The sequence below is a fragment of the Scyliorhinus torazame genome, chromosome 11 (assembly GCF_047496885.1).
Source record: "Scyliorhinus torazame isolate Kashiwa2021f chromosome 11, sScyTor2.1, whole genome shotgun sequence".
In the NCBI taxonomy this organism is placed as follows: domain Eukaryota; kingdom Metazoa; phylum Chordata; class Chondrichthyes; order Carcharhiniformes; family Scyliorhinidae; genus Scyliorhinus; species Scyliorhinus torazame.
This window is the reverse complement of record NC_092717.1, coordinates 172,112,068-172,125,188: the sequence shown is the minus strand read 5'-3', so window position 1 is coordinate 172,125,188 and position 13,121 is coordinate 172,112,068.

Genomic DNA, 13,121 nt, shown 5'->3' with positions numbered 1-13,121 from the left:
TTAAACATTTATTTACATTTTTTTCTAAGGGCGGCATGGTGGCGCAGTGGTTAGCACTACTGCCTCACGGCGTTGAGGACCTGGGTTCAATACCGGCCCCGGGTCACTGTCCTTGTGGAGTTTGCACATGCTCCCCGTGTCTGCGTGGGTCTAACCCCCGCAACACAAAGATGTGCAGGGAAGGTGGATTGGCCCTTAATTGCCCCTTAATTGGAGAAAAATAATTGGGTACTCTAAACTTATTTAAAATTTTTAAAATCTTTTCTATCAGTCTCTTTTATCGCTATTTATTGGCCTCATCTTTCTTTCTTAATGAGGGTATGTAGGGCCTTAGGAGTGGGTGGGGGCCATGAGTTGGCATAGAGGGTATGAGGGTGGGGGGGTGACATAGGCATGTATTGGAGCTGGGGCATGAGTAAGACCTTTTGAAGTTATCTTTCAAAAGGTTCCCACACTTAAACTCTGGTTCACAACTCCTCTGAAGGGTCGTAAGTTCTAGAGAAGCTGGCCCGACATGATCTCATTGAATGGCAGAGCAGACACAATTCGCTGAATGATCTACCTCTGCTCCTATGCCATATGGTCGTATGGACTCCACAAAAACCGCAGCGGGCTAGGAGATACCTACTCCCACACTGGAGCCAGCCAGGTCAGGAATGCATGGTATGGACACTTGCATGCTAGTGAAAATTGGGGGTACTGGGACAAGGTGTGTGAACCCCAGAATTAGGTCCGTTTTGCCATTTTCAAAGGTCCATGAAGTCTCTACAACTTCCCAAAAACCCAGTCCTACATGTCTAGTTGAAGAGCCTTGCTGTTTTTTGCCTTTCTCACATTGCCACAAATCTACTTCTGCGCTGGAAAGGATGCCTGATGACATCAAGTCTACTCTCAAAAGCTTTCAAATAAACTGTGGGCAGCTGTCGGCGAGATGAATGGCAAGCACTGTTCCTTTGTTGCTAATTGCAAAATCGGAGCCAATATCTGATGAATAAAGGGCTTCCACTCATAGCAAAATAGCTAAATGCAAATTAACAATGGCAGTAATAATCCATGTAAATACACAGGTTTTTTCAAAACTAGACTCACCATTGGTGTATTTTACACAGCACCTTAAGAACATCTGTTTTTGTAGATATCGTCTGATAACTTTTGAACTTTTAACCAAAGTTACTAAATGCTAAGAAAGTAAGTGATGCTCTTGAAGAAATATTAAATTTGAAGGATAGAGTTGAGATTTTGAATTATGAATGTAGATTTGCTTTGAAATCCTGTAAATAAGCAGCTTCTTAAATGTTAAATAGTTTTTGGATATTACTGGAGACTAGATGAGATTAGCGAGCAAAGCTTTATCCACTCTGAACTTCAGTTTACCTGTAACTAGCATCTTATGATAAAAGGTTTTTGTAGCCGCTTGCATTGGCTCCAGGCACAAGAAAATTAGCCTACTGAGAAAAGTGTTGCATTTTTAACAGGAGTGGATTAGCAAGGGTCTAATTAATGGTGTTAAGATATTGAGTACCCTGTTCCCAGTTGGGACAGTTCTCACATTGATCATCTGGCTGATAGCCTGAAGGATGGTTTCTTTTTTATTCTCTATGACTCATTGCATGTCTCTTGGCCTTTTGTGTTTTATTATGTTGGTCAGAAAGGTCTAAATAGGTCAGATCTAGTACGCTCTTTGGTGTGCTCTCAGGGATTTAATAGCGATTTTGAGAACAATGTATCTCTGTGAATATTGGAATACTTCAAATCAAAAGTTCTTCTTTCCTCAGTTGTAAATTTCCAGCAATAGCCAGATAAAGTAACAGTTCCAACATAAAATTTTGTTCATGCAATTTAATTGAGACAGAAAATAGTGAACTATATTTTAATTCAGATAGTAAGTATTAAATATAGATTTGTCCAGATCTTGCTCCGTTTGTTAAATATTCTTCTGCATATTTCAGCTCATTTTGTTTTGTTCCCTAACCTGCTACAAGTATAAACTGATAAAGGGGTAGCAAGGGTAACAGGACTTCCGAGACCTTAGTTCACATTGAGGCCAACAATATATCTCATTAGCCAGAAGTATTAAGGATTGAAAGAGAGGCAGAGGAACAATAGAGAAAGAGTACTTTGTCAAATTAGGTACAAAAGGCAAAATAAAGAGTGGACAAGAAAGATTGTGGTAAGAAAGACACAAATGCAGAAAAGCAAAAGTAAGACATTTAAAAAATCTTCAACAATTTATTATATATAGGAATGAGAATTGAACATTTCGAACTTGTTCGCACTCCCACGCAAAGAGGTTTATTGGCATTGCATTAACAATTATTAGGTCATTAAATATTACTTAAGATTTTAAAACCATACATTGACCAATAACATGAACAATGCCCCAGGAGATCTAATAATAAAATAATAGGAGTAGACTCAATCAGTGAGGAGATGGCATCATTATGCTGCAGATCACCCACTTCTCTACAAACGCAGCATTGTACAAGACACTTAATCCTCAGAAGACTTTTCTCATTTCTTTTAGTGAAAGCTGATCTACTGGGTAGGCTGTAACAATGGCCCTGTTTGTTTACCAGTTGTGTAAGTTGTGTAGCTTCCTGAAATTTATAAATCTTCAATTTTAGTAATTCCATTTATGGGACAGATAGAATAAACAGAAAGGTGGATATTCTTATTGACATGAAACTGAATCTCAACTGATTTGTTAATATGCGCATATATATGTTGTGGGCGGCACGGTTGCACGGTGGTTAACACTGTTGCTTCACAGCTCCAGGGTCCCAGGTTCAATTCCCAGCTTGGGTCCCTGTCTGTGCAGAGTCTGCACGTTCTCCCCGTGTCTGCGTGGGTTTCCTCTGGTGATCTGATTTCCTCCCACAGTCCAAAGATGTGCATTACGTGGATTGGTCATGCTAAATTGCCAAAAAGATTAGGTGGGGTTCCTGGATTACGGGGATAGGGTGGAGGAGTGAGATGCTCTTTCCGGAGACCGGAGCAGACTTGATGGGCTGAATGGCCTGCTTCTGCACTATAGATTCTATGAAATCACGTAGTTTACTGTGTAAATCTTGTTTGGTATATGTTAAAAAAAATCAACACTGAGGAAGATTGTAAAATCTTAGAAATAGTAGCAGAAGTAGGCCATTTGGTCTATCGAGAACGCTCCACCATTCAATAAGGTCATGGCTGATCTGATTGTGGCCTTAACTTCACTTACCCTCCTGTCCCCTTCAATACTTGACTTGTTTGACAATCAAAGAATGTCATTAAGCCTTGAGCATGTTCAATGACCCAGCTCCACTGCTCGCTGTGGAACAGAATTCCAAGATGAATGACCCTCTGAGAGAAGAAATTCCTCCTTATGTCTGTCTTAAATGGATGACCTCTTATTTTTAAACTATGCCCCAATTCTAGATACCCCATAAGGGAAAGCATCCTCTCAGTATCTGTTCTGCCAAGCCCCTTCAGAATCCTATATGCTTCAAAATCACCTCCCGTTCTTTTAAACTCCAAAGAGTAGAGCCCAGCCTGCTCAACGTTTCCTCATAAGATAATATCTTCATCCTAGAATCAGCCTAATTAACCTTCTCAGACCTGCTTCCATTGCAAACGTAACCCTCCGTAAGTACGGTGACCAAAACTACACACTACTCCAGATACGGTTTCACCAATGCCCTGTACAGGGGCAGCAAGATTTCCCTCTTTTATATTCCACCCACTTGCTTAAAAGCCAACATTCCATTTGTCTTCAAAATTACTTGCTTTACGTGATAATGTTATGTGTTCATATACAACGATACCCAAATCGCTCCATACTGCACCATTCTGCAGTCTTGCTCCATTGAATTAATATTCTGTTTTTCTATTCTTCCTGCCAAAGTAGACAACCTTGTATTTTCCCACATTGTATTATATGTGCCAAATTTTTGCTAACTCACTAACCTATCTATATCCCTTTTCAGGCCCTTATCCTCCTCATAACATGTTTTCACACCTACCTTTGTATCATCAGCAAATTTGGCTACAATACAGTTAGTCTATTCATCCAGATCATTAATGTAGAGCATAAACAGCTGCACTGAATCCCTGCACTGATTCTGTGGCACTCCACTAGTTACAGTTGGCCAACCTGAAAATAACCCATTTATCCTGACTCACTTCCTGTGAGTTAATCAATCCTCTATGCATGCTGACATATCATCCACAACACCAGGAGTTCTTATCTTGTGCAGTAACCTTTTTACGTAGTACCTTATCGAAATTCTTATGGAAATGCATTGCGTCTGCTGGTTCCCCTTTTAGAGAGTGCTTTCATTCCTTGAGAGGTGATTTCTAACTTCATTTAACTTCTGTTGTGCTTTCCGACTGCCAGACTTTACCAGAGAATGGGAGAGCTTGAGCTACCGCAGCTTGCACATCTGCTGAGGGACAAGAAGAAAAAGCCACACCATCAATAACAGCACGAGATACTTTATCTCCTTAGCCACATGTCCCTCCACAGGGTAAAGGGAATGAAGACTGACATCCAGCTGGAACGAGGTGAGATTCCCAACACACGGTCTATAGCCACAGGATCAGTTCTGTTTATGTCTGAATATCAGTGCCTCAGGAGACATAGGCTCTTAAGGCAGGTTGTTGCTGACGTCTGATACCTCCTGGAACAAGACTTCCTTCCCAGGGGAGTATGCAGGCATGTCTTGCCAATGGCAACAAAGTGTCTGTCATGGTTGTGGGCGGAGGGCATCCCCCGCTGTATGCCCAAGTCTCTGCTTCTCACCAAGTTGAGTGATTTCTTCTGCAAGAGAAAACAGAAGTGTAGGTGCTCATAATGGCTTGTGCAGAGTGGAGGGAAGGATCATATTTGTGGAGGGGGACTGTGAAGCACGAGTGAGAGAGCTGAGGGTGAATCTGAGTGTTGGCTGCTTAGTTGGATATGTGAAGCATATGCAGATAGAAGGATAAGTGGAGCTCCAAGTGCCTTCTTCTGTGGAATGTTGTGCAGGAGAATGTTTGGAAGGCCAGGGTGTGGAACGTGGGACCTGAAAGTGTTTTGCCACTTCACTTCATGCACTTATGAGGTTCTGGATCCTTTTGCTGCACTGCCTCCAGTATGGAAGGACAACATATCTGCTGCTGACTTCCTCAGCCACTTCTATCCGAGATGTTGGCCTCTTCCTTCTGTCTTTGGAGCTCACCTCACTGCGCTTCAGATCCCACAGCAGGATCTCCAGGTGTAACTGAGGGACCTAGGGAACAGCCACGCCAGGTTTCCTCTTTATCCTCTGATTGCTGCATTGACTATGGGATACATGGGAGCCCTTGGAATCCATGTCATAGCCCATTTAAGGGCGGCACGGTAGAATAGTGGTTAGCACTGTTGCTTCACAGCCGGGTTCTATTCACGGCTTGGTCACTGTCTGTGCGGAGTCTGCATGTTCTCCCTGTGTCTGCACGGGTTTCCTTCGGGCACTCCGGTTTCTTCCCACAAGTCCCGAAAGACGTGCTTGTTAGGTGAATTGGACATTCTGAATGCTCCCTCTGTGTACCTGGTCAGAGGGCAGAGTGTGGTGGCTAGGGGGTTTTCACAGTAACTTAATTGCAGTGTTAATGTAAGCCTACTTGTGTCACTAATAAAGATTATTATTATTGTTGAAATCTTTCCTTTGACAAAATGTGTGTGTGATCCTGTTTAACTTCCCTGATTGGGCAACCCAGGGAACTCTACTTACCCGCCTGTCCCCTTTAACATTTGACTCACTGCCCCTATCTGTGAAGCCTTTTTTGCCAGCTCCATGGACATGGCAACGTCTATAGCAGTTTTGAGAATTAAGTCATTTACAGTAGGCAGCTTTGTCTGAATAGCTTCACTGTGGAGTCCACATATTAGTCTATTATTTAAAAAATATATATTTTTATTGAAGTATTTTCAACATTTTTATAACAATAACAAACAAAATAATAATAACGTAAACAACAACATGGTAAAATAGACATTTCCCACCCAACCCATTCTGTGCATCCCTTAACCATATTGCACCCACCTGCCCCCCCCCCCACCTTCAGAATGCTGCTTCTGCTGACATTTTAATTTCCCCCGAGAAAGTCGAAGAACGGCTGCCACCTCCGAGAGAACCCCAGCATTGACCCTCTCAAGGCAAACTTTATTTTCTCCAGCTTGAGAAACCCAGCCATGTCACTAACCCAAGTCTCCACACTTGGGGGCTTCGAGTCCCTCCTCATTAAAAGGATCCGTCTCCGGGCTACCAGGGAGGCAAAGGCCAAAACATCAGCCTCTTTCACTCCCTGAACTCCCGGGTCTTCTGACACTCCCAAAGATCGGCAACTCTGGACTCTGGACTACCCGTGTTCCTAGCACCTTGGACATTGCCTTGGCAAACCCCTGCCAGAAGCCTCCAAGCATCGGGCATGCCCAAAACATATGGACACGGTTTGCGGGGCTCCCCGCACACCTCTCACGTCTGTCTTCTACCCTGAAAATCTTGCTCATCCTCGCCGCCGTCCTGTGTGCCCGGTGCACCACTTTAAACTGTATTAGACTGAGCCTGGCACATGATGAGAAGGAATTAACCCTGCTTACGGCGTACGCCCACAGACCAGCCTCTAACTCCCCACCTAACTCCTCCTCCCACTTGCCCTTCAGTTCCTCCACCGGGGTTTCCTCCGCCTCCAACAGCTCCTGATAAGACATCCGACACCTTCCCCTCCCCCACCCAGATACCAGAGACTACTCTGTCCTGTATCCCCCGTGGCAGCATCAGCGGCAAAGCCAACACCTGTTTCCTCAGAAAGTCCCGCACTTGCAAATATCTGGAACTGTTCCCTGGCGGCAGCTTGAACTTGTCCTCCAGCGCCTTCAGACTGGGAAAACTCCCGTCTATGAATAGATCTCCCATCCGTCTAATTCCTGCTGTCTGCCAGCTCCGGAACCCGCCATCTATCCTGCCCGGTGCGAACCTGTGGTTATTGCAAATCGGGGTCCAGACCGACGCACCCTCCACCTTCTTGTACCTCCTCCATTGCCCCCAGACCCTCAGTGCTGCCACTAACACCGGGCTAGTGGAGTACCGGGCCGGCGAGAACGGCAGAGGCGCCGTTACCAGTGCTCCCAAACCGGTGCTTTTGCATGATGCTGCCTCCATCCGCTCCCATGCCGGCCCCTCCCCCACCACCCACTTCCTAATCATCGCTATATTCGCCGCCCAGTAGTAGTTGCAGAAGTTCGGCAGCGCCAACCCACCCTCCCCCGACTGCGCTCCAACAACATTTTCTTCACTCGCGGGGTTTTATTCGCCCATACAAAGCCCGAAATAATCTTATTCACCCACTTAAAAATGGCCTTAGGGATGAAGATGGGGAGGCACTGGAAGACAAACAAAAATCTGGGGAGGACCGTCATTTTCACGGTCTGAACCTTCCCCGCCAGCGAAAGCGGGAGCATATCCCATCTTTTAAAATCCCCCTCCATTTGCTCTACCAGCCGGGTTAGGTTGAGCCTGTGTAATGCCTTCCATTTCCGAGCCACCTGTATTCCCAGGTAGCGAAAGCTCCTCTCTACCATCCTGAAATGCAGCTCCTTCAGTCTCCTCTTCTGCCCCCTTGCCTGGATCACGAACAATTCACTTTTTCCCATGTTCAATTTATACCCCGGAAACCTGCTAAATTCCCCAAAGATCTGCATAACCTCCCCCAACCTCTCCACCGGGTCCGAGATGTACAAGAGCAGATCGTCCGCGTACAGCGAAACCCGGTGCTCCACCCCCCCTACGAACCAGACCCTGCCAACTCCTTGACGCTCTCAGCGCCATGGCCAATGGCTCTATAGCCAGAGCGAACAGGGGGCACCCCTGCCTTGTCCCTCGGTGTAGCTTAAAGTACCCTGACCTCAGCCGGTTCGTGCATACGCATGCCACCGGCACCTGGTAGAGCAATCGCACCCAGTCAATAAAGCCCTCACCAAACCCAAACCTTCCCAGCATCTCCCATAGATACTCCCACTCCACCTGATCAAAAGCCTTCTCCGCATCCATCGCCACCACCACCTCCGCCTCCTCTCCTTCTGACTGCATCATAATTACATTTAAAAGCCTCCGGACGTTAGCATTGAGCTGCCTGTCCTTAACAAATCCAGTTTGGTTCTCCCCTATCACCCTCGGGACACAGTCTTCTATTCTAGTGGCCAAAATCTTAGGCAGCAGCTTGGCATCTACGTTCAATAGCGATATTGGCCTATATGACCCACATTGCCCCGGGTCCTTCTCTCGTTTAAGAATGAGTGAAATCGAGGCTTGCGACATCGTTGTGGGGAGGATCCCCATCTCTCTGGCCTTGTTAAAGGTCCTCATCAGCAGCGGGCACAACACCTCTGAGAACTTTGTGTAAGATTCTACCGGGTAACCGTCTGGCCCCGGAGCCTTGCCCGGCTGCATGCCCTCCAGTCCTTTAACAATTTCCTCTGCCTCGATCAGGGCCCCCAGCCCCTCCACCAGGTCCTCCTCCGCCCTCGGAAACCTCAACTGATCTAGAAACCGCCTTATCCCTTTTGCTCCAGCCGGGGGTTCTGACTCATATAATTTGCTATAAAATTCTTTAAAAACGTCGTTCACCCTACCTGGGTCCAAGACCATGTTACCCTCCCTATTCCTTACTCTCCTAATCTCCCTGGCTGCCTCTCTCTTCCTAAGCTGGTGCGCCAGCATCCTGCTCACCTTTTCCCCATATTCGTAGACCGCCCCCCCCTTGCCCTCCTCAACTGTTCTACCGCTTTCCCTGTGGTCAACAACTCAAACGCTGCCTGCAGCTTCCGGCGCTCCCTCAGGAGCCCAGTGTCCGGGGCTTCCGCATATCTCCTATCCACTTGAAGTATCTCCTCCACTAATCTCTCCCTCTCTGCTCGTTCCACCTTTTCTCTATGGGACCAACTCAAAATTAGTTCCCCTCTTACAACTGCTTTCAGAGCCTCCCAAACCGTCGCTGCTGATACCTTTCCCGTATCATTTGTTTCCAGGTAATTCTGGATGGACTTATTCACCTGCCCGCAGACCGCTTCATCCGCTAACAACCCCACATCTAATCTCCGCAACGGGTGCTGCCCTCTCTCCTCACTCAATCGCAAATCCACCCAATGCATGATCAGACATGATCAGAGGCTGCAATCGCTGAATATTCCGCCCCTGCCACCCTCGGAATTAGCGCCGTGCTTAGAACAAAAAAATCAATACGGGAGTAAACTTTATGGACATGAGAAAAAAACGAAAACTGCTTCACCCTCTGCCGCTCAAATCTCCACGGGTCTACACCCCCCATCTGCTCCATAAAACTCCTTTGCCACGGCAGGCTTCCTTCCAGTCCTGGATTTTGACCGGTCCAAATCGGGATCAATGACCATGTTAAAGTCTCCGCCCATGATCAGGCCGTGAGACTCCAAGTCCGGGATCCTGCCTAACACCCGCCTCATAAATCCCACAACGTCCCAGTTCAGCACATATATGTTCACAAGCACCACCCGTACACCCTCCAACTTCCCACTCACCATTATATATCTGCTATCTTATCAGCCACAATTCTTCCAGCCTCAAACGCCAGCTGCTTACTAATCAATATCGCTACCCCCCTGGTCTTTGGGTCCAGCCCCTAGTGGAACACCTGAACAACCCACCCCTTTCTCAATCTCGTCTGGTCAATAATCTTTAGATGTGTCTCCTGAAGCATTGCTACGTCTGCCTTCAGCCCCTTTAAATGCACAAAAACGCTTGCCCTTTTGATCGGCCCATTCAAACCTCTCACATTCCACGTAATCAGCCTGGACGGGGGGCTTGTTTTGGCCAGCCCCGAGCCCATGCCCCCCGCTTCCCCGAGCTCCCTCACAAGCAGCAGCCGCCCCCGACCTCCCATTTGATCCCCAATGATAGTTCCTCCCTTATCAGCAAAGCAGCCTCCCCCCCTCTCCCTCTTCCCCCCCCCCCCAACAGCACCCAAAACCTGATCCCCAGGTCAAGCACCGACTTAACACATGCTCACCCCCACCTTGCTTCCGAGAGTCAGTTGAATCATGCTGACCCCTACAACCACCACCCCTGGTGACAAACAGTGTGACTCCCTATTGTTCGAGCCCGATGTGAATAAACCATTTAACAACGTTGCATTCCCCAGTAAGTAAATAACCTCAAGTAAAAAGAAATTAGCATAAGCCAATGAAGAAACAATGAAAAAACAATCGCTTGAAACAGGACCCAACCTCCGACAGAATATCACCAACTTCAGGGCCCCTCCCCCACTCCGCATCAAATCCCTGCAAAACAAAGCACCCAAGAACCACCACCCCAGCCCAACACTTAACCCAAAACTACATACAATCTTATTTGAACCGATACAAAAATTACAAAGATTACGAACCACCGTCACATAACTTCTTTGAGACTTAAGTGTCCTTTAAGATGCTTCTAACTTCTTTTCTTTGATAAATGTCCGTACATCGTCCGGTGTCTCAAAGTAAAGGTGCCGGTCTTCATGCGTAACCCACAACCGCGCTGGATACAGCAACCAAAATTTCACCCCCTTCTTGAAGAGGATCGCCTGCACCCTTGGAACTCAGCATGTCTCTTGGCCAGCTCCGCTCCCAGGTCCTGATAGATGCGCACCTTGTTAAGTAATGGGTTAAGAGACATTGCAATTAATTGTCTCATTTATGTTAAGGATCCATTAATTGACACTGATATGTAAAGGGGCTTCAGGTGGCCTCTGTCAGGTGGTGTGCTGTTAAGAGTTTTGTGCAGAGGCTGTGGAAGGAAAATAAATGGTGTTTGGTGAAAAGGAACAAGAACTTTAGACTCTTCATTTCACATCAACTAAAACGTCTGACAATAGCAGAGGATGGTTGCTGCGCAAATGTGAAGGTTTGAAAGATACAACTTTTCCTGATCAAAGGAGTGAGTGAGAAGGAAAAAAAAAAAGATACATGGCTGAACCGAGGATAAAGATGGCTGGATATGACTATCCTCCCTTATTTTCTGAAAGGGAATCGTACGACCAATGGAGAAGTGCAGTAGTTATGTGGACTAAAGTAACTGCTTTGGGAAAGAGAAAACAAGGTATGGCATTGGCTCTTTCTCTACCATATGGCAGTAAAATCCAAAACAAAGTGCTTTCTGAGCTGGAATTGGAAGAGTTGGTCTCAGAAGAAGGTCTGGCGACTTTATTACATTATATGGATAAGATTTATAAGAAAGATGACTTGTTAAGTGCGTATGAAGCATGGTCGGATTTTGATAAGTTCCGGAAAATGGAGGCTATCTCCATGGAAGACTATATAATGGAATTTGGCAGACTATATAAAAGGCTGCAGAAACACAATCTGGAATTTCCACAGTCTGTGTTGGCCTTTAAATTACTTGTCTGTGCTGGAGTGAGCAACATGGATAGGCTCCTGGTTTTGACAGGAGTTCAGTTTACGGATAAGGATACCTTATTCGAACAGATGACAAAAACTTTACAAAAGTTTCTGGGGAAACATTTGATTCCGATGGCTCTGATGACCCAAATAGGTCAGCCTGCAATAAGGCAGAATATGGAAGATACACTAGTAACAGGATGGCAAAATCGTATGGCTACGAACAGGGCTCAAGACTATAGACAGTGGACTTACAATTTGCAGAGTCGGGACACTATTGTATTCCATTACTGACAAATAATTTTTCAAGTAGAGTGGTTAAGGATGTGTTAATGGCAGTTGAAAATGTGACTTTAGCTGATAAAAAGCTTGTGGTATTAAAACTGCATAGGCAATTTGCACATCCGTCTCCTCAGAGGCTGAAAAAATTACTAAAGGATGCAGGGATAAGGGATGATGACTATACTAAACTGATAGAACAGGTTAGTGACCGCTGTGAAGTTTGCAGGAAGTACAGAAGGACACCAGCACGACCGATAGTAACCCTACCTTTGGCCAGGGATTTTAATGACATTGTGGCCATGGACCTTAAGATCTGGGATAAAGCAAATAATATATTTATTTTGCATTTTGTAGATTTAGCAACCAGATTTAGTCAATCAACGATTGTACGAAGTAAAGAAAAGAGAGTAATTCTGGATCAAATCGTGGGAAAAATGGATAGGGACTGGAATGGGTCCACCGGCAAAATTCCTTACGGACAATGGGGGAGAATTTGCTAATGATGAGTTTAGGGATATGTGTGAAAACATGAATATCAGAGTTATGAATACGGCTGCAGAAAGCCCATATAGTAATGGTGTCTGTGAAAGAAATCATGCTGTCATCGACGACATGCTTCGGAAAATTTTGGCAGATCGACCAAATTGCAGGCTAAATTTAGCTTTAGCATGGGCAGTACATGCAAAGAATTCATTGCAGATGGTTGGGGGCTATAAGACCATAAGACCATAAGACATAGGAGCGGAAGTAAGGCCATTTGGCCCATCAGGTCCACTCCACCATTCAATCATGGCTGATTTCAACTCCATTTACCCGCTCTCTCTCCATAGCCCTTAATTCCTTAAGCAATCATATAGTCCTTATCAATTAGTGTTTGGTAGAAATCCTAAACTGCCGTCCATTTTGGATGACCAGCCTCCAGCTTGGGAGGGGACTACAATTAGCTCTGTTTTTGCTGAACATTTAAATGCATTACATACCAGTAGAAAAGCTTCTTTGGAAGCAGAAGTCTCTAAAAGAATTCGCAGAGCTTTAAGACATAACGTATGGCCATCCGATGCCGTTTTTCAGCAAGGAGGCATGGTATACTATAAGAAAGACAATTCTAATGAATGGAAAGGCCCAGGGAAGATCATAGGCATAGATGGCAAAACAATTATTTTGCAACATGGTAATCAAACTGTTAGGGTCCATTCATCAAGGATAATGGGTACAGATTACAAATTTTCAAATTTAGACAGAGCAGACAGACATGACGATGAAGCAGAGTCATCTGGTACGCATGTGTTACAGGACTACGAGGACCAATTAACTGATATAGACAGGGTTTCTGTGGAGTAACACAACACTTCTGGTGAATTAAAACAGGCCATTTTTAAGGGCAACTGCCAAAAGTTGGTACAAAAGTGACATACTTGCCTGAAGGGCCTAG